At 45.1% G+C, this 21,178-nt stretch overlaps 1 protein-coding gene and 1 non-coding gene across 3 annotated transcripts in view; one reads left to right on the top strand and one right to left on the bottom strand.

The window, feature by feature from the left end:
• The window catches only part of SV2B (synaptic vesicle glycoprotein 2B), an 86,408-nt gene that overhangs the window by 9,115 nt on the left and 56,115 nt on the right, over window positions 1-21,178 (top strand). The window lies entirely within an intron of this gene.
• LOC129080070 (U6 spliceosomal RNA) lies at window positions 11,714-11,822 on the bottom strand. Its single transcript, XR_008530154.1, has one exon. It is a non-coding gene; the product is annotated as a U6 spliceosomal RNA (small nuclear RNA).

Genomic DNA, 21,178 nt, shown 5'->3' with positions numbered 1-21,178 from the left:
GAGGGAGCGCCCCAGGACTGACGCTAATTCCACGTATGTTCTGGGGCCGCCCGCAGCCTGTCTGTGAAAAGTCCAAGCTGCCCCCTTGCTAATAGATGGCCTATTTAGAAACACCCCTAAAGGGGCTGAGTCCCTCAGCCATTTTCTGGATTTGTGTGCTCAGCTCAAGATTCACATGCTCGAACGGGAGAACTCTGTGTGGCTCCTGGGGTCACACACTCATGTGGAGACCACCCCCAGTATGAGTCCCACAGGCAGGGAACGAAGAGGAGTTCCTCCAAGGAAAATGGGGGGCTTGTTAGCAAAAGAAAGGGACATGCTTGCTGGGTAGGCAAAGCCCACAGAGTTCACCATACACTGGGCAGGCTTTCCTTGATTTCAAAATGTTTTCATTTCAAAATGTTAGCTTTGTTGGTGAGGGTCAAAGACTTCTTAAGTCTGGCTGTATCTCCACCTTTCCTTCATTCTTTGTGGGGTGCCAGTTTTCATAACCCTGTCCTTGCTTGCCCTAACCTTGTATTTTAAGAATCAAAACACGCAAAATTCAAAGATTGAGTCCCCGCTCCCCTGAAATCCCTTTTACGTCTATTTATTCAGCAAATATTTATTAACTGCCCACTGTGCTAGGCTTTGGAGTTAGTGGTAAATAAATAAGGCCTGGTCCTTGCCCTCAGAATTGTCATCTTAGACACTTGTGAGCCCATTGCTGCCCATAGGGGTGCCAACTTGGGTTAAAGAAAACAGTGTGTCATTGAATTACATTGTTGAGTTTGTTCTGCCAAAGAACATGACTTCGCATTCTCCCTGTGCACAGAACATTTTGGAAGTTGAAGAGTAAAACATCTTGGGGCTAAACTGCCTGCTACTCTGTTCTCTCAAAGCTCGGAGCATGTGGGTAGCTTTCATTTGCCTACTGTGAATGAGAACTGGCACCTTTGGCTGCTTTGTTTTGTGTGGTGTGTTTGAACACTGGACAGCATATTGCTTTGCTATTATCAGGTTATTTGTATAATCCCAGCAGCTGGCAATTGTGAAATAATATAATATTCAAAAGAAACATCCAGAGATATTTGCTTAGAGAGAATGAAAATAGGCAGAGAATGACATGTGCTGTGCAGTGTCAGATGAGCACAGTTCACAAAGGCAGGCTTGTTCCCTGGGTAGAATTCCCCATGGAACATCCCCTCCTCAAAGTTCAGAGAAGGGTCATGCATTCTGGAAGGGAAGCCTATCTCATTTTTCTGACAGAGCTAGAAAAATGGCCTTAGCCCTTGGGATCTGGCCAGGCTTGTGCCAATAGGGAGCTCATAAGCGCCATTGTGGCTTTGAGCTCAAGGTCAGCACCAGCATACAGACTTAGAAGAACACAGAGCTACACCTCTCTCCCCTACCGTTTTATGGTCCATCCTGGGTAAAGCGTAGGCCCTAGCATCATATTTTTGAAGTGGAAGCTTATTTCCTTCCCTTACTAAATGTGCTTGAATGTTCTGTGCCTCATTTTCTTTACCTGTAAAACAAAGGTAACATTAATAATGCTCCATATCATACAGTTGCTGAGATAAATAAATAGAGATAATATAATGTTCAGCAAAATGTTGGGCATATAACAAGTACATTAGTTAGCCAATACTGCAAAATAATAACACTGCACAACAGACAACCCCAGATATCTTAGTGGTTCCCACAACGGACATTATTTGTATCACTCATGAGTTTTACAGCCACCTGGAGAGATTATTCTTCATGTTGTAAGTCAGGTTTAGGTCTGCTCCACATGTCTCTTATCCAGCTACTAGGCTGCTACAAGCAGCTGCTAGGGACACGTCCCTCTCACAGTAAGTGACAGGAGGCCGTGAAGGATGCCAATCTGTACTAGCACATTTAAAGCCTCTGTGCCCATCACGCTTGCTAACATTCATTGCCCGACGTCAATCACGTGGCCAAACCCAACATCAGTGAGATGGGAAGTATACTCTTCTCATAGTGGAAAAGATCCTAGTGTTACATGGCTAGGAATGTGGATTATAATCCTATTACATGGTGGGGAGAAGAATTGGAAATGATCATTTGATCAATCAGAGCAAGTTAACTGTGTAACACAGGATGAGACTTTTCTGTTGTCTGAAAATGAACGTTCAGAGGAGAAATCTGAAAATAAGGAGGCGTAGGCACTCTGCTTTCTGAAGTGGGCCACAAATAACAGGGGTCCCTCATGAGTTTCCAAGGAGTAACACCACTGGCCTTGGAACCTTTGACTCCAAGCCCCCCGGCCTGCATAAGTATACCGACAGAAAGGGAGCGAGAGTCTTTGGCATCTTGGCCTACAGGAAGTACTCGCTTGAGGTGAAAGAATTTTTGCTCCCGACAAAGTCAAATGAAGGGACTACAAGAGGCTCCCTCGTGTAGATCGGGGATGCTCGAAAGGAGGGGAGTGGGGGTGTCTTGCACCTGGCTGAGTGTTTGCTGGCCTGCAAGCTGGCAGACATTCCCCTCCTTGTGATACTAATGGAGTGGACTGGACTATGGAAGGGAGCTGTGTGGAGACTTGACTTGTACCCTGGAGTTTGGGGCGTATGAAGATGTAGAGCCTGGTGCCTGCTCTGGTCTGGGAATGGTGGCAGGCAGGAGGCTTAATGGAGTACACCGTAGCACCAGGGAAAGGTGGACGGTAGTACAGTGCCAAAGGAAGGAAAGAACTTTTTTTGTTCCATTCACTGAGGGCTTAGGAAAGTGCAGACAGCTCTCTAGGAGGACGCATAAAGCAGAGGGAAGGAACGGGGGCCACGGGGCTGTTCAAGCCATAGCAGAATCATGACAGGAGGGCCATCTACCTGGAGAAGTGGCTGGACACATGGACAGCTGGTGGGTCTGAAGAGGTTCCTCTCTGAGACGCTCCTTAGTGAGCTTTGGAGGAGACCAAAGTGAGGCTCAACCTGGCCCCAGAAAACTGCATACACAGAAACCATCAGCTTCAGAGGGGCCACTCTAAACCAGAGCAATTTCAGGGAGGGATGACATCATCATCATCATCTTCTTCATCTTCATCATCATTGTTTTTGTTACACTTCATTCACATTCCAGGTTGAATGAACAAAATTCATCTACTTCTTGCCTGCACTTCTGGCTCCTCCCACAGCTCCTTCACTCCTCTCTTCAGCTCTGTTTGGTGGACTCTCAAATTTTTGCCCTGGGTGATGAGCTCTCTTTGCAGGAGGCCAGGCCTGGGAGCGTGGGCACGCTGGCTGATCTGCTTGGGGCTCCAGTTTTTACTCCTAATCCCCAGCTCTGTCTGGCCGGCAGCAGATGGAATCCTCTGCAGGATGCTCGGCCAAGTTGCTCCACTTTTTAGACTAAGACAGGGTCCAGAATACACAAATAAAATGCTGGCACAGAGCAAAGTATTGCAAGAAGCAGAGGGTTGGCATTTCTGTGGGGAGCAAGCTTTTCCCAATGGTAAGAGCTATCTTTGAAAAGATACATCTTTTTCCAATTTGACAATCCCCTCATCTTTCAGGGGGGCATTAAATGGCTAATGTGGATGAAAGAGGAAGGTGAGCTGTGCCTAAGGTCCCCTGTCATTTGGGATGTGAATACAAAGCTATGACGAACAATTAATTCATTTGTTCTCATGCTTCAGTCTGGGCTACTTGGTGACCTGCCTGAATTTAGCAAGTGACAGATTTCCCTCCTGGCTCTGGTTGTTATAAACTAATATAATGCACAAATTATGACTTATTCTAAGCCTTGAATTTGCAAGGGAATTTGCAATTACCCACATTTATTGGTGTAATTAGTGAATATTTAAAACTGAAACTCTAGGGATGGAGCTGGGAAATTAAACTTTTTTAAAGGAACTGCCAATGCTCATAATGTGCTGTGAAGGGTTGAAAGCCACTGACAGAATAAACCTTCAATCTTGCTTTTTGTTTCTATTGCTCTGTTTACTTTCTAGAGTTGCACACAATTCTTGGGTGGAATCTCTTTCTACCCGTGTCTTTCATGTCTATCATATTCTCTCATAGTTTTACCATTTTATATTTTTTTCTATGCTTGCTGAAGATGGACTCAGCAGCTGGGCAAACAAAACAGGGCACCCACTTACTGGAAGGGAAGAGAGAGGAGTTGGCTTAAAAATGGAAGCAAACGAGGGCAGAGCGTGAGCTCTCTTGAACCACGTGGGCCCTCATTCCAATGGGGGATCAGTTCCTCTGTGCCACTTCCTTCCCTTCTGCACCCACCTCAAGAAAGCAACTATTTATATTAATCCTATTTTAAAAGTAACGCTTGTCCATTGACTCCAGGAGTCTGACAGCAAAGACTGTGTTCCCAGTATCTGTTACAGTCCCCATTTAGCAAACTCCCGCTGTGTCAGGTCCTAGAAACATATTTCACTGGTGTATTTCCCATTGGGCCAGGGATGCTGTGGATGCAGGTGAGACCAGAACAGCACCTGATTCACAGTAGGTGTTTATCAGATATGTCCGTTCTCCCTCTGCCAAGACTTAAGTCATCGTGCTCACAGATGGGGTCCCCAGACATCCTCCTGGGGATTCATGTGAGAACACAGCGGTGCCTGGGGTTAATTTCCCTGTCAGAATGATTTTTAACCACTCAGCTTTCTCAAGCTGGGCTGACGCTGCTCCGTCCTTATGCCTTGTGAGCCTTTTGGGCACTGGTCCCCTGCTCTCTGCCAGCACGCTTGCCGAAAAGCCGGCGCCCCCAGTCCTGGCTCCCTCTCCATCCTCTCTGTTGCTTCTGGTTGCTTGTTTTGTCTCTCTGAGTCATTTCACAAAATTGGAAGTCCCAGTTAAGATACTTTGCATCTGACGCTCATCTTCTCCAGCCTTTTGTCTGTTCTTCGTCCTGCACTGTCCAACAGATTGATATAAGAACTTGACAGTACAGGAAGGCCATAAAACCAGAGAACCTGCATTTGTTTTCTAGGAATAACCTAGAGTCAAGATCCAGTGTGCACGGGGGCCCATTCACTCATGGGGGACACAATTGGGAGTGGTTTGCATTTGTGGAACGCCAGTTATTTGCCTACTATTTTCTAAGGAGGAGACATTGTTTGCTCTTTCCAACCAATTCCTGCAAAGTAGGAAGTATTATCCCCACCTTGCAGAGAAGCTAAGTCACTAAGGCATCTGAAGACTTCATAGTTGGTGTGTTTGTGATCCTTGGGACTCCTTGCCCAGTGCGATTTTCTCTACTGGGCGTGTCTTCTCTGAAGGTCTGCAGAGATGAGCAAGGAGAGAGTAATTGGGAACAGGTTGGATTGGCTGGATCAGCCAGCTCCAGGGGAGATAGTCCTGATCTCTGAGCATACTTGCTCTGTGTCCGCTGCAAGTCTACAAGTTACACCTCCACCCAGAAATCACCTGGGCCGTTGTAAGGACTGTTGCCCAGTGAGGTGCCCATAAGATGTACACGCAGAAGATGGGGTGCATTGTGTTGCTCTGGATGCCACCCCATCACAACGTGTTCATCTCTGCCAGTTCAGAGTGGATGCTGTAAATCCTTGGGAGGTAGGTTGTCCATGTACCTTGTGCCTCCTATGGGAAAATCATCCTGGTTGACACCAGGGTGGCCAAACACCAGGGTGTGTCTTGCACATACTGGTTTGCTATTCTCTTCTTACCACGTTCATTAAATTATCAAAATGTTTTTTATTAACATTTAAATGAAACCTCCCCTTTTCAGGTCCCATCTGTTCTTGCTATTTATTCCCTCAGGGAAGTCACGAATCTGTCATTTGTGATTTTACAGTTTTTCATACCCACGGTGCCAGTGGTGTTTCCTCTGTGAGGCTACGGTGCACGACTGTGCACGTGGGCCTCCGGGGGGACTGTGAAGCTAATGTGCCTCCTTCCTCAGGACGCGAGAAACCCCCTCCTGAGTGCCAGGCACAGCGGCCAAGTCCTGGTGGGAAAACGTGCATCCTTCCCTCACAAAACAGGGGTTTCTCAGGCCCACCGAGGGATCAGGGGCTTCTTTTAAGTCACGCGACAGCTTGCTGATGTTCAGAGATACAAAAAAATATCTGTTCTTAAAAGGAGAGTCGGTTAGTTTTCTGGGGTTGCCATAAGAATTGGGTGGCTTGAACCACAGAAGTTTTTTCTCACATTTCTGGAGGCTGGAAGTCCCAGGTCAAAGTGACACCAGCTTGGCTTCCTCTGAGGCCTCTCTCTTGGCTTGTGGATGGCGCCCTGTTGATGCCTCTTCACATGGTCATCCCTCTCTGAGTGCCCATCCCTGGAGACTCTTTGTGTCCTAATCTTTTCTAATAAGGGCACCGTTAGGTTGGATTGGGGGCCTCCCCAAGGGGCTCATTTAACCCAATTATGTGTTTGAAGGTTCTCTCTCCAAATACAGTGCCATTCGCAGGCACTGGGGGGTTAGGACTTCAGCCCATGAATTCTGAGGAGACACAATTCAGCCCATAATGGAGGGTGAGAATTAAGCACTTGATGCGTTTCCATGCTATGCCATGTGCTGTGCTCACAGCTTCACATACATTTGCTGATTCATTGGAACAGATCCTACAGATCATCCATGGTACAGTCAGTACAAGGGGTGAGGGAGAACCTGGGCATTGAACAGCAGGGCATAAAGGGCAGAGTGGTAACATATCATCGCCTTACGTCGCCTTCAAGAGAGAAAAGGGCCCCCAGGCTACTGTACTTGAACATAACTGGATTGGATATATTAATAACAATGATAATCATAACTGACATTAGTTGAGTGCCTACTTTTGGCTGGGCCTGTGTTCTAAGTGCTTTAAATGTATTACTGTTTTAATAGTCACGATTCCGAATAAAGAACACATCTAACATCCGTAAGAGGTGTTGGTCAGCCAAGTATGCATAGAGAAGGAGCTTCTTAGAATGCCATGTTGCCAGCACCTTCCAAATACTGCCTGAGAGAGGGAGAGCATTCTAGCCCAGAGACTCAGGAGTGCAGGTTCCCGTGGCGAGGCAGTGCCCGGAGCTGGGGCCCAGGAGCAGGGTGACTCATCTGCCTCTGTTTGTTCCAATCCCGGGCTCATCAGCATCCTTCCCAGAGTGGATGGGTTTCCTGTGCTGGTCTGTCTGATGGGAGAGGTGGTGCTAGTCACACCCAGGTGAGGATTCTGTCCTACAGGGAGATTTCTCCTTCCAGATAAGCCAAGTGCCCTTCCAGTTGGTAGTTAGTCTAGAAGGCTTGGGTAACGGAGAGAGACTTGTTACGTAGGGCTGATGAAATCTGATTTACGGTGAGAGCCAGACCTTAGGCCTTGTTTGTTTCCTATGGTGGCTGTAAGTTACCATAAACATAGTGCCTTAAAACAACATGCGTTTATTATTTCACAGTTCTGGTGATCAGAGCTGAAATAAGCCTCACTGGGCTAAAATCAGGTGTCGGCCGGGCTGCGCTCTGTCCCATCTGTTCCTTGCCTTCTCCAGTTCCTTGAGGCTGCCCACGTCCCTAGGCTTGTGGCCCCTTTCCCCATCTTTGCAACAGCAGCTTAGCATTTTCCATTTCTCTCTGACTCTGGCCCTCCTACCTTCTTCTTTTAGCTATGAGGATCCTTATGATTACAGTGGGTCCACTCAGGTAACCCAGCACAGTCTTCCTATCTCAAGATTCTTAACTATATCATGCCTGAAAATTCCTTTTGCCTGCACAATAACATATTCCCAGGTTCCAGGGATTAGGGCACGGGCACCTTTGGGAGGCCGTTATTCGGCTGGCCACAATAATCCTCCCTGAGGTAAGGCATACACTTTTGGGAATACTTTGGGATGATGGTCAGCTGGCCACCTTAGTTACGCTCAAGCTTAACGTTGGCTGCGCACTTTAATTTTTTTCATCCTCACGTGGGGACATGCTAACTGATTCTAGAGAGAGGGGAAGGGAGGGAGAGCGAGAGAGAGGAACATTGATTGGTTGCCTCCTGGACACACTTGTACCAGGGACCAAACCCACAACCCAGGTATGTGCCCTGACTGGGAATTGAACCTGTGATGTGTCAGTTTATGGGATGATGCTCCAACCAACTGAGGCACACTGGCCAGGACTGCACACTTGAATTTTTGAAGTTGATGCCTCTGCACTTGGTGAGGCAAAGGAGTAGGGTGTTATTACCCTCTGAAAAGCCTGGAAACTCTGCATCACAGGGGCTGAGTGGCTCTCTGGGGATGAAACACATTCTGGCTGGCAGCCCCGACAGTTTCAGTCCACCATGCCTCCTTGCCTATTGCTCTCTCTGCTGCAAAACTAGCATTTCTTGGTCACTGGTGTCACTCTGCATTTGGCTTTATCATAAAACTTAATGGCCACATTAGGTTACAAACCACCTCATGACGGAAACATCTCATTCTATTCAGTTGTTCATTTATGAATGCGTTCATTCATTCTTTTTGTCACCCCGAGGAGAGCCCGTGCTTTGGTTTGTTCTGTGGGAAATATAGAGATGTTGAAGGCTTGGCTCTTGTTCTCAGGGAGTTTCAGTTGAGCAGTCCATTCTGGTCCTTTGTCCTATAGGTCGCATAGTATGGGCTTTGGAAGTGAAAGACTTGGACTCTAATGGTAGATCCGTCAATCACTAGCTGTGTGATGTTGGGTAAGCTGCTTAACCTCTCTGAGCTTGCCTCAGTTCCTCCTTCTATGCAATGGGATAATAACCGTGTGTGCCCTGGAGTGACCTTGTGAACACTGAATGAACGTCTAGCTTCCAGCTCTGAGCTAGACATGTGGTAGATGCTGGTGAGATGTTCTGTACCCTTCCTTGCCCTCGGTGCTGGCTTTATCTTGAGAAAAAAGAGAAAAGTGTGGATGAGACGGTGTGGGGAGCGTGGGAAGTGAATTTAAACATTTCTAGGGTGTTCTAACTAAGCAGCAGAGGCCAGGCGGGAAACAGAAGCCCTGCACCCTTGGTGTGGCCCTTGCAGAACAAGCTCATTAGGCCACGCCCTCTGTTCAAGGCTGCCAGGAATGCATTCTGTTCTTCAGATCCGCATGTCCACAGCACTGGCCAGCAGTTCTTATTGCATCCTCCAGCAGAAAGGCTCAGCAGGTGTTCAGAAAGCAGACTGTCCACCCTGTTCTCCTTTTGGTGGGGGGAAGCTCTTTCTATGGAACAAACAGCTTTTTGGATGAGAAAGAAAAGAAATACCCCAGAGATATAGTAGACACAGAATAGGCTGAGGGAGAGTCCAGAAGGGTGTTTGGATGGGTAGGGAGCTGAGATGTCAGTGGGGAGGGGGGGCAGGTGGAGGGGAAGGAGCAGTGAGGCATTTGGTCTAAGCATTCTGCTGGGCTCTGGGCTCTGGCACAATGCTTTTGTAAGCAAAGTTCAGATTTTAACTCCTGCATATTGAGACACAGAAATAGTCCCAGGGGTTTATCAGGATTTCTACTTTAACTCTGCCAACCTTAACAGATTCAGGAGTAGTTCTTAGAGCTCTTCTTTTCTTCCCCTCATTAGAAGTGTTAAAATGACATGTATTTTATGGACTGTAGGGAGCCTTGGGAGGAGGGAGTGAATAATGACATTTGGTGTTAAGCCGAGAAAAGCGTCCCCCAGGTATCTGAGCATACTCCAAGGGAAGAACAGGAGCCCACACCTGTGAGCACTTACCTGTCTCAGGTTCCCCCCAAGGGCTCAGATCACTCCTGAGGTTGGGCAGGCACTGCATTTCCATTCTCTGGGGAAAAATCCTGTCCCCAGCCCTGCTGTTATCTGGCAGAGACGCTTGGCCCCTCCCAGGAGCTGCTTCCATCTTCTCCCACCAGTGAGTCATCCTCAGAGGCTGTTCTTCGAGAAGGTGGGATGCAGAGCAGGAGGAGGTGTCAGAATGCGAAAGCTGTTCTGTTCCTTCCCTGAAAACTAACTTTGCAGCTTGTAAGTGGTGATTTTTTTTTCCCCTACACGGAGTCAGAACAAGTGAGTGGACCAGGTAGTGACCAGGGCTGGAACCCGCCACCCACCCATCACTGATTGGATATGAGATCCTGTTGTTGTCCTGTGCAAGTCTATTGTCTTGCTGCTTTTCAAATGGGGGCAAAATAATTACAGTGACAGGGTATGTGAGATCCTCAGGATGAAGTCATTTCATAAATATTTAACATGCATGACATATACAGAAATGATTATGTTGAGGGTATTAGCCCTTAGATAATCGGAGTTATTGGCAAAATAAATACAGTAGTCCCTTCTTATCTGCAGGGGATACGTTGCAAGATCCCCAGTAGATGCCCCAAACTGACTATGGTACCAAACCTTAGATACACTATGTTTTTTTTTTTTTCGTATATATACATAACTATGATCAAGTTTAATTTATAAATTAGGCACAGAAAGAGATTAACAGCAGTGATTAATAGTAAAACAGAACAATTATAACAATAGACTGATTAAAAGTTACGTGAATAGCTTTGGGGACATTATTAAGTAAAATAAGGGTTACTTGTTTACAAGGGTTATATCCTCATGTTGGACCACTTCCTTAAAAATTAAGAGTCACTTGAACATCAGCACTGTGGTACCTCGACAGTTGATCTGGTAAATGAGATGGCCACCAATGAGTGATAGGTGACGAGTGTCACAATGTGGGAGACAGCGTAGAGGCAGTAAAGTGCTAGGCCTAGAACCATAGTGGACATATCCACTTAAAATGCAGGTGGGGGATAACCCTGCGAGGGAGGCTACGATGTTACAATTTTCAGGTAAGTGACCTGTGTACAGTGACACACAGAATAGGTGGTGACAGTGGAAGTGGACACCTGTGAATAGGTAAGAACTGGGCATTTTCTCCTACCTCGTATGCATGCAGCACAGACTTGATTTTAGGGCTGATTAGCCAAGAAAGGGCAGCATTTCCTATTGGATCAGATGCACCAGTGAGAAAGGGGCTTTGACTCTAGAATAAAAGCAGTCACATTGAACCACCACCCGCCTGTTCTACTACATTCAGGTAATATGTGTGGGAGCTTTTTATCCCCCTTCCCCTGCTTTTTTTTTTTTTTTCTCTTTTTTTGAGGTTGTCTGCTCAAATGCATGGGAATCGGCAACTTCTTCAGATAGTCTGTTCTGGAGGGAGTGTTAAATTATTCAGACAATCACAAATAGAATGTCTCCAGCAGTCTGAACTTCCTGCTTGAACCTGCAGGTGGCAATTTGCCTAGTCCTGTGAAGGTCTGCAAAGGACTCCTGGCCAGGGGGCAGGAGGCAGGGGTTTTATCTACTGCCCAGCGGGCGAGTGTTTGCTGGCTGCTCTGTACAGCCTGCAAATAAAAGCCCCCTGTTTCTAGGCCCAGGCTGCAGGGTCCCTCGCAAGGCTTGGCACCATGGCAACAAGGCCCTGGCTAGGGCTTCTTCGGGTTCCTCTCCTCCACCTCCCAGTTTTGCGTTCCACTGGCAGCTGGGACTGCTGCAGCGAGCTTCCCTGCTGATCACACCTCGGGCTTGCATTTTTCTGAGCTCCAAAAGGTCCACATGTGCCTCGGGGCATTTTGCAAAGTGAGGCACTTCTTAACATGAACTCCCCTTGTGCCTCTCTGCCACTTTCTTTTCATCCTCTTCTCCTCCAGGAATGTCTTCGCCCCCTCTGATGAGAACATTGCTGCAAGAGGCCATTCGGGCTCACTCTGACCCTAGACCCTTCCTGAAGGAATACCTGGAGCAGGGAAGAGAGCATATCCATTATTAAAGACAAATGATAACCAATTATAATGCATGGAGCTTATTTGAGTCATGCTTTGAGCATCCGTGTGCAGCGGTCACGCTAATCTTCTCTGTGTTGTTCCAGTTTTAGTCTGTGTGCTGCTGAAACGGGCACAGCTTTTAGCATTTTATGTAAATATTTTTTATTCCAAAGGTCTGGTGATTCTCCTGGGGAAGCAGAACAAAAATGTCACCTGCACACACAGGCGTGTGCCTCTCCTGAGCTCTCTGAGTTAAGTTCTCCCACACTTCTGGCTGGAGCTGACCCCGAGCTAGCACTAGCTCGCTTATGCTGTTCCTATCTGTTCTCTTGTTCTTCTCCAACAAAAACTGGAGATCATGGCTGACATTCATTTTGTCCTTCCCCACTGAGCTTCCGGAACTAACCAGACTAGGTTTGGGGCATGCACCAGGTATTTCTGTGGCGTAAAATACCCCCTTCTTCCAAAGTATGCATGTACTTGTCCTAAACAAGTTTCCGACATTCCTCGGTGGCTGTTTGTCACCTCTGTATTAAACATAACAGAATGGATTCCTCATTAATTACAGCCTTGCTGGATGTTGACAAACATATGGAGAGATATGTCTCTCTGCTTTCTTAATGGCCACAGGCACCAAACAGAAACCCATAGAGCTTTAGATGAACATATGTTAATGCTAAGATTCCCCACACTTCCCCCAACTTTTCTTAAAAATAGAGCTGTTATGGTGATGAAAGCTAGAAGCGCTATAAGTATTAGGGTGGTACTTTTTGTACCTAAAGAGTAGCAAGAATTACTCTGTTTCTTTTCTTTCTTTCTTTTTTTCTCCTCACCTGAGGACATGCTTATTTATTTTTAAAGAGAGGGGTATGGAGGTTTGATGCACAAGGATGACGTGCAAATTTGTGAAGCGTTCCATATTATTTTTAAGAAAATGCTAAGAAGCATTTTTATTATGTTAAAATCCTTCTTTTTAAATTTTATTTATTTTACTTTTAGGCAGCAGGGACAGGAGGGAGAAAGAAGGAGAGAAACATCACTGTGTGGTTGCCACTTGCGCGCCCGCCCCTGGGGACCTGGCCGCAACCCAGGCGTGTGCCCTGACTGGGAATTGAACTGGCGACCTTTTGGTTTGCAGGCCGGCGCTCAACCCACTGAGCCATACCAGCCAGGGCATGTTAAAATCCTTCTGAATGGATAATTGGTTGGTGACTTTTTTTTTTTAAAGATATATATTTATTTTTAGAGAGAGCAGAAGGGAGGGAGAAAGAGAGGGAGAGAAACATTGCTGTGAGGACATCGATTGGTTGCCTTTTGTAAGCACCCTGACCGGGGACTAAACCCACAACCTAGGCATGTGCCCTGACGGAGAATTGAACCTGTGACTTTTTGGTTTGTGGGACAACACACAACCAACTGAGCCACGCCAGCCAGGGCCATAGTGTTTCTTAAACCTCACCTCTGGAACCGGCTACATTATTTGGGGACCTTTTAAAATATACAGTCTTTTTTTTTTTTGCACCCTATTCCTAAAAGAATTTACTTCATCACATCTGTGCTGAGTGAGACTTCAGAAACTGCAATTTTGGAAGATTTCATAGGGGATACTGATGTATAGCTTCGGTTTGGAACTGCTGATGCAGTTAGGTGTTCTAGCAAAGGCCTGAAGTTTCGTGAGATCTTTTATTGGTGCCATGTAGGGCCTTTTGCAGAGGAAGGGCATGTTCTTCTTCAGGAAGACCTGATATTTTCAGGAGCATCTATGATGTTTGGCATCCTAAGCCAAGTCCCCACCCATAGGAGAGGGGGGAATCCATCCTGGTGCCCGGTCAGGAGCACCAGCAGGTGCCAACACAGCCAAGGTACAGGCAAAATGCGTCCACCATAGGAACTCTAAGGTCCATTCTAGAATGGTATTTAGTTCAACTCTTATTCCAATAAAATTCACTATGAAACCACTTCCAATAAAACAAGTATCCTTATTTTATCATAGCCTGCGATTTAGATCTTGGGGTGAAGCTTTCTTCATATGGTTTCTTAGGTGAAAGCAACAAAATTATGCTGCTTCCTAATTGCAGATGTGACTTCTCTTCCTTACATGTCAGATAGGGCCGGGGTTGGGAGTTCTCAACAGGTAGTGCCATCTGGGGACAGCCTGGGTTGGCACTGAGGCAGAGACTGTAGGACCACTTGGATGGGATGTTGCGGGCATTCTGATTTGGATGGCAGGTTCCGAAATAGGGCTGTTCATCGGAATCGCTTGGGGAGGTATGTTGAAATTCAGATGCCTGGGCCTTATTAGAGGTGTCTCAGTACATCTGAGACAACTCAGAGGCCTTTCAGATATACCCCCGGATGATTCTCTTGCACACCCAGGTTTGGTGACTATTGGAATAGGTTGCCATTGAAATCCTCTCTGCCGCAAGATTCTGTGAATTCTACCTTCTGTTACAGGACAGAGAGTCGTGGTCTTCCCTGGGTTGTATTCTTTAAAAAACCCAGTGCTCTATTCGTGGGCGCAGACCAACACTGTTTATATTTCAGTCTTAGAGACAATAGAGTATTGAGATGCTCTAAAATATCAGGTTGCATATTCTCTTTGTAATGAAAAGCATTCTTTACTCCAGGAGTGCTTCTTGCTGATACTGGCTGACCACACACACTTCATTCACTTGGATGAAGCTGGATGGTGCTTCATCCCCCCACAGGAACCAGCTACAGGGATCAAGGTGCGATTCTTAGCCAAGATAGTGATTTTAGGAAATGGAAGGGCAAACACAGGACTGAGGTGGTTTGGGAATGGAGCTTGCTCCAGTACACTTCTCCTTGACGTGCTCTAAGCAGAAAAAGAAAACGCAGGGACTCTGGCGGTGGTGAGTGTATGTTTTCTGACCATGGTGTATGCACTGCTCAATATCTCTCAAGTTCTTAAGTTGAAGCTTTCATGGATTTTTTTAAAAAACATCAGCTTGTTCTTCCCCAAATAGATGAATTCTGGTGATAAATAATGAAAAAATGTCGAATGCTAGGAAAATGACATGCAATTTTTTCTTCCCCCTTGATATAAGGCTTTCTTAATAATTGATGCACACATCTTGTCTAATGGCAAAGGGCCTTTCCATAGGGAGATGTAATGTGGACAAGGCTGAGACAGGCTTTGTGAGCCTGTGGCCAGCTCCAAGGCAATGACCACTGAACCTTTTGCTTCTCAGCGGAGGGGCATCTCTCAGGCAGGGGCACAGCAGAGAGAGGGGGTGCTTTTCTCCACTTTTCTCACTTTATTCCCTGATGCTGAGCCTTCTTTGGCAGCTGGCATGTTCCTCATTTTTTAAACTAAGAAGCCACTGTAATTAACTCAAGCCTATTTCTGCTGTGTTAATTAATGTGCACATACAGGAGGTTACTGATTTCCCTTAAGCTGTGATGAATAGGATGGGTTTTCATGGAAGTCACCTAGAGCTTTAGCAGATGCAGCAATTGGCTTTGGGAAACATTCACACCGAATAGCAACACACAACTAATTCTACTTAATAAAGTCTACCAGGGTCTAGGGAATAAAGAGCGGCCCCCGGATTCTTCTAGGTTCTCTGTGGGGATTTGAGGATGAAGAGCAGAGGAAGGGGCCCGTCTACTGGAATCGCTCAGACCTGGGTCTTAATGCCACTCCACGCATGCTGTAAAGCACAGAGTGAATAGTTCACAAGAGTAGCTTTGTATCAGTATTTCTGAGTGCAGAGACTTTGGGTGCTTGGACTTTGGAGCTGGTAGCGTGCAGGCTGGTGGTGCGCGTGGTCCCGGATGCCTGGGCCAGGCTGCCTTTCTGCCACTGCAGTGACTGCGGCGGCAGCCCAACCCTGTGCAACAGACTGCAGTTGATGTCAGACACTTTACGCTCCCCTGGTCTGCTGGTTTGGGTCGTGTGTCAAGTTGGCAGCTAATTTTCTCAGAGCATTCACTTGGAATGGGACTCAGAGGCTGTGCCTGAGTCATAAAGCGCACAGGTCCGGCTGAAATGGCCACCATCCCTCCTTGTGAGGCACGTGGGTCGCTGCGGCTGTGGTGAGAATGATCTCTTCTCTCCTGAAAAACCCCGTGCTTAGCCCACACAGATCGGTTCTGCTTTTTGTGCTCTCTTTTCTTTTGGCATTTTGACAAAATCTGAATTAACAATGTTCCAGGGAGAGCTTGGCTGTTTATGAACTTCTGTTGCTTCCTGGGTCAAAAACTGAGACGGCAGAAGATATCATTGCCTCCTTGATCCACCCCCTCTCTGAATCATCTTTCCTAAATGCGGATCTGATTGTGTCACTCGTTTGCTTAAAAGTCTTCAGCAACGAGGAAGCCTTTGTGGGGGGTGTGATAGAAATATTGATGATCATGACTGTGGTGGTGGTTAAATGTCAAAACATATCAAACTGTACATTCACATTGCATCATTAAAATGGGCGTGGTGTTTTGTGTGTACGTTACACCCCAATAAAATAAAGCAGGAGCAGGGAAAGCCTGAACTCCCTCATTGATCATTCAGTGCCAGACACAAGTGCCACAAACACAGAAGACACAGCTCAGCCTCTTCAAGTCACACCGAGGAAGCCTAGTCCCTTCCCTCACAGAGCATGGCTGTTCCCAGTGAACCTTTTCTTGTTTCTTCCTGTGGCACACGGTGGCTTTAGAACAGAGGGAAAGGAGGGGAAGCATAAGCAGGGAAAAGGGCCTAGAAATAAGATCCCAAAGTTTCTATTTTGTGCCTCCTTCCAAGAAAGTCTCCTGCCCTCCCTCTAACAAATAGAAGCAGGAGGGCAGAAAAGTTAAGAATTCAGACTCCAGAGATAGTCTGTCCCAGCTCTAGTCCATATTAGCTGTGTGACTTGAGGCAATTTACTAATCCTCTCTGTACCTTGATTTCACATCTGTAAAACAATAAGGATAATAATCATTTCCAGCCCAAAGGATTAGGTGGATAATGTATGTGAAGTACCAAAGATGGTACCTGGCCCAAAGTAAAGGTTATATAAGTATTGCTGTTATTATAGTTATTATTGCCCACTGAATATATTGAGATGATTAAGAGGCCTTCTTGAAGGGGCATTTTGTTCTGGTGGAGAAGTGCAGGCAATAAGCAATTTAACAAATCAATACTAAGATGATACCACATTGTGGTAACTGCTATGAGAGGCCGTCCTACCTTCCTTCATATTCCCATTAAATAACATTCTTCATTAGATAGGATCCAACATGCACAAAGCTGCTGGCCATCTCAGGCAGTTTATGGTGTTGGGGGGAGTCCACGGAGGAGATTTTAATTCAGGGCAAATAGAGTCTTATTGTAGTGATAATGGAAGAGAAGCTTTTTCTAAAATAGCTCTCCGGATCTGTGACATTTCTGTGTAGCTCATTAAGAGATAGTTCAGGCCACACTTGAGTCGGCCAGTCCCTCAGCACAGAGCCATTTGTGCCAGCCGGTATCTCCAGTGTAGGATTCAGCTTGAGCTGAATACACTGAGCAGAGCGAAAGTGAGCTCAGACCCAGCATCTCCATCTGGAGGAGGCAGAGAGCTTTCTTACCCTGTAGTTCAAAAAGACATGACAAGGGACAGTGGATTTCCAGGAAGTTCTTTGTGTTCACTGCATCAGAGAAGGTGAGAATAATGACAGGATAGGGTCTCTCAGAGCATGGATATATGGAGACCTCTCTATCAGCCTTGTATCTACATTGTTATATGGGTGCACGTTTCAGACACATGAACACAGAGTGCATTGTTCTAACATGAAGGAAGCAAGTCTAGAGAACAACTTTCCAATAAAGTATTTGTGTTATCAAAATTAACGTGGCCTGCTCCCCTGTTACTTTTCTCCTACTGATAAACAAAAATCAAATTCCGTATCACTGACATGTCACAAGCTGATCTATTGGGTATTTTAAGCAAAGGAAAGAGAATGAATATTTTCTTATTTCCTAGTAATTGCTGACATTTTATGTGCAGGATCTGATTTGCTTCTCACCTTATCCCTGTGATGTAGATGATAATTATCTCGATAGAGGAGACGTCTAAGATTTAGGAAATTTAAGCCATTTATTTAGGGTCATGTTGCTAGGAAATAGAGGTCAGGATTCAAAATCTCATCTGACTCCAAACACCATGAATTTCCAGTCACTTTTCCTACTGATGATGAGCATGTTGGCATATTGCTTTCACATGCAAGAGTGTTGGGGCTTTTTAATGGGATTTTTGACAAGTCTGTGTTGGGTATGGGGCTACAATGATAAATAAGACAACGTTTCTTTAAGTCTCATGCATTATGAGTTTACAAGGTTGTGAATGTTACGTGTTCTAGATACTTCATAAAAGATGAACGTTGATACAGTATCTTCTTAACAAGACCCACAATTAAATAAGTTCTGATGGTATTGCAGTTATAATGTCTTTCTTTGGCCCCAGGCAGTTATCCAGGGTGTTAAGCAAGTTGTGAAAATAAGACATGTCGAAATGATGAGCAGATGAAAATGTCAACATTTTCAAAGGCCAGGAGGAAAATTCAATTTATGTTCCATCCTGTCCTTGGCAAATAGTCAGTTTCCTCCCCCTCTGTTTTTCTATTAATCACAAGTGAATGTCTTCTTTACTTCTTTGATCTGTTCGCTCATTGACGTTCATACAGCTTTGGGACTGGGGCTCTTCATTTCCTTTGTCATCTTGATGAATGTCTGGGCAATTACACAGCAAAATGATTGTGAAGTGCAATAAAAGGGATTCAACAGTAGAACTGAGTCTATGGGGAAGGCTAGATGACATCTTACAAGCAAGGGAACGGCCTATAATGAAATCTACCAGTGTGTGTGAAGAGTTTTGGAGAACTATGCCTCAAAATTTTGACCTATAACAAGTCAGATCTTAACCTGGATGTTAAAACTGGTCGTGAGTGTACCAACTGAGGTGGACAACCCAGTTGGCTGTATAAACAGTTGCTATCTAACTACTTTTCATGAAGTGTGTATATAATTAAGGCACAAATATTTTTCTGGTCAATTGCTTTGATTCTCCACTGGGTTGTTCAATAGTTCACAACAGAAAATCAAATTGTAGTATCTGGGTAGTTGAAGTGAAGGCCAACTTTGCCCATGTTTATCTAGATAATTTAATCCCAGTTTGTATGTAATTGGGATTACATCGTGATCATAGCTATTTGTTAGCTTATTTTGAGCTTTCAGCTCTCATCTCAAAGGCTACCTTGTTAGAAAAGTCTTGAGCATGAGGTAATGTCCTTGGTAAGTTACTCCAAATGATACCTTCTCCTTTGCTTTTATGATTCTATGTCTGTAGTCTCTCTCTTGCCTAGAATAGGGACTCCTTGAGAGCAGGATCTGTAGTAACTCTCTTTAGCCTTGTCACAGTGCCTGGCACACAGTAGGTGCTCAATAGAGGCATTTGAATGAGTAAACATTAAGCAGCAGCACAAATCTTAGGGCCCCTGGATATGCAGATGAATGACAATTCTCTGTGACAGTTTCCAAACTTGACAGGTCTATATTCTCTGGGCCTGGTTTGTGGTTAACTAATATCTAGCAGAATTGTGGGGTTCCCCGCTTCAGAGATGGCATTTTTAAAGGTGCTATGGACAGGGGACATTAGAGGAACACCTTAAAATGAAAGGCTCAAAGAGGTGCTCCTGTCCTCTACCGTTAGAATAGGCAGCTGGACTTGTTCATCCAGCCATGACTCAGTGCTGACCGATCTTACCTGATGCCCTTGTGGTGAGTGGCACGCATGTGCGATGGCCCAGCCAGGCCTATGGCACAGTGTGGTGGCTCAGAATAACCAAAGCTGAGTGGCCTCTAAGGGACTCAAGTCCATGAAGGTGGCCTGAATAGTATCAGCAATGCTATCGTCATCAGTTAAACTGTATTCAGATTTCATAATCTTATTTGAGACTCTTGAGAAAGGAATGTCTAGATTTTGAGCTTTTTGAGATTCTTTCTGTTCAGTTATTCATGTATTGCATCCACTCGACGAATATTGCCTGAGCACTTGCTGTGTGGCTGCCACAATGCAAGGCATGGAATTTAGGGCAGGACCTGAAGCAAAGCAGATGTTTTATCACAATGGCGATGAGATAGATGGTCTTGTGTTTTGAGAGGTTTCTAAAGGAAAAGCACTTGAACTGATTCTTGCTTTAAATCAATCATAGGAAAAACATCCTTCTGCTTTATACAAGCCTGTTTCTCCTAATTCAGTTTATTTTGAAGTGTCAGTATGTTTTTAATTTGAATGCATTTTTTTAAAATCAGGCCAGGCATAAAGGTGTCAAAGATTAGACAATCTAATATTTGAGATGTGTAAGTATTCAAAATGAAAGAAGACAGTGCAGAATTTCAGTGTTTATTTTCTCTGCTTGTCTTTTATAATAGACCTGAGGTCTTAAAAAAAATCCCTCTAACATATACATGTCTCTCTCTCTTTTTCTTTCTAGATTATAGATTGCAGAAACATATCATCCAGCTTGAACTAAAATCTGTCTGGTTCTAAGAGACCAGCTGCTATGAAGTTTCTTACATTATTTTACAAATAACCCAATAAAGATTCAACCATAACTCCCAAATGCTAAAAGGGACAGATGACAACCCCTTTACTCAGAGAAAGGACAACCTCAGGATGATTGTCAAATTGATTATTCCACTTGTCCATTGTTTATCTAATTGGGCTAATAGGGTGAGTCATTATTTAAAAATAAGGAGCTAAAATTAAAATAAGAAAAATGCCTTCAGACAATAAGATGCAGTGTGTGAAGGAAGGAAACCCTACCTAGTTTAAGACAGTCCCTTATGCTATTGGATTCTTGTCCCCAAGGTTATGGGACTCTCCTGTGGTGTCAGCTCAAACCAAGGTAAGGCTCAGTGAGAATCTGAATGGATCATCATAGAATGAGGCTTTACTATTTAAGGAAGTGGAGCTGCACGTGGAATTCTTTCTTTTTCATTTCGTTAGGTTGAGCTGTATGAACATTTTTGTTCAACTTTGAAGCAATTTGTTCCATTGTGGGTACCGAAGTACAATTTTGTAGTTAGGAACATGGACTCTGAAGTCATGTTTCCAGGTTTATATCTGAGCACCACCATTGATTTGCTATGTGTCCTTAGGCAAGCCATTTAATTTTTTAGAGCTTTTGTTTCCTCTTGTGAAAAATGGGGATGATAGTGCAACTCCAAGGATTAGAGAATGCTTGTAAAATGCTCGGCGCAATGCTCGGCACATAGTGACCTTTCAATAAAGGCTACCTATTAATACCTTACTGGGCATCATGAGCAATGGATGTCGCCTATTGTGAAATTTGATGAATAGGTGCTAGTTATTTCTTGGGGAAAAATGTTGGCTTTGGTAATGCTCTCTAAAATGTCCCTTTTTCATAGTTTTCCCGAAGGTTCTGCTATTAGTGCCTATACTGGCTTCTGATTCATCACCCCAGGACTTTCTGTTCCCCACTTTCTTTCTTC

This window comes from Pteronotus mesoamericanus, unplaced genomic scaffold, assembly GCF_021234165.1.
Source record: "Pteronotus mesoamericanus isolate MK-2021 breed Mesoamerican mustached bat unplaced genomic scaffold, CSHL_Meso_final contig_1205, whole genome shotgun sequence".
NCBI lineage: Eukaryota > Metazoa > Chordata > Mammalia > Chiroptera > Mormoopidae > Pteronotus > Pteronotus mesoamericanus.
Note: the sequence above shows the minus strand (reverse complement) of the source record. Positions and strands in the feature narration are given on the sequence as shown.